General features: G+C 40.6%; 1 pseudogene; it reads left to right on the plus strand.

Annotated features, from left to right (window-relative positions):
* The first annotated feature begins 81 nt into the window (after positions 1-81).
* Positions 82-981, plus strand: LOC122152119 (annotated as a pseudogene).
* The last annotated feature ends 137 nt before the right edge of the window (positions 982-1,118 follow it).

Below are 1,118 nucleotides of genomic sequence, written 5' to 3' on the forward strand. Positions count from 1 at the left end.
GATCATTGGAAGGCACATTGGCTTAGCATGGGTATGATGGGTGCTTACCTTCTTTCATCCCACAGGAGGTGAAATAGAGGCATGACCAACTGCACGGTCGTGATGCAATTCTTCCTCATGGAATTCTCTGACACCAGGGAGCTCCAAGTCCCACACATTTTTCTGTTTTGCTGATTTACTTGGAGACCCTCATGGGGAATCTTCTCATTATCATCCTTGTCACCCTGAACCAGTGTATTCATACTCCCATGTATTTTTTCCTCAAGAACTTATCTTTCCTTGATGCTTGTCTCATTTCAATTACAATTCCAAATTTTATTCTGAACTCTGTATCTCACAGGAACACCATTTCTTTGCCAGAATGTGTGTTACAGGTATTTTTGGTAATTAACTTTATTGGATCTGAACTTTTCATCCTCACAGACATGTCCTATGACCGCTATGTGGCCATCTGTCATCCCCTGCACTATGACATCATCATGAGCAGAGGAGTCTGTGTGCGGATGGCAGCTGCCTCCTGGTTTACTGGGAGTATCTTTGGGCTCCTTTACTCAGCTGGAACTTTCTCTCTATCTTTCTATGGCTCCAGGAAACTCCCACACTTCTTCTGTGATGTCCCCTCTCTACTGAAGAGTTCTTGCCCTAAGACCCATATCATCATTAATGTCAGCATAGTAATTGGAGTCCTGTCTGGAATTTTTTGCTTAGTTTTCATACATTTGCATTTTCAATACAGTGTTGAGAATGCCATCAATGCAAGGCCAGTCAAAAGCCTTCTCCACCTGTCTGCCCCACCTCATAGTCATGATCATATTTTCTGTTACAAGTGTCATTGCCTATTGGAAGCCAGTCCCTGATTACCCAAATCCTCTTGATTTTTTGGTGTCTGTCTTTTATTGTGTGGTACCTCCATCTTTGAACCCAATAATATACAGCTTTAGGAACAAGGAAATCAAACTAGCTTTATGTAAGATTCTGTAGAAACTAAGTCACTATAGGTTCCATGAAAAAGAAAAATAGAATTAGTAAGTGGAAAGGGAAGAGTTCTGTTTCTTAAAATTGTGTAAGTCCTTTGTGATAAAGGGTAAGTGGAAATTTATCACTTAGATTATGGTATA

The sequence above is a fragment of the Orycteropus afer genome, unplaced genomic scaffold (genome assembly GCF_000298275.1).
Source record: "Orycteropus afer afer isolate SDZICR_OR568_19922 unplaced genomic scaffold, OryAfe1.0 scaffold05061, whole genome shotgun sequence".
Lineage (NCBI taxonomy): Eukaryota > Metazoa > Chordata > Mammalia > Tubulidentata > Orycteropodidae > Orycteropus > Orycteropus afer.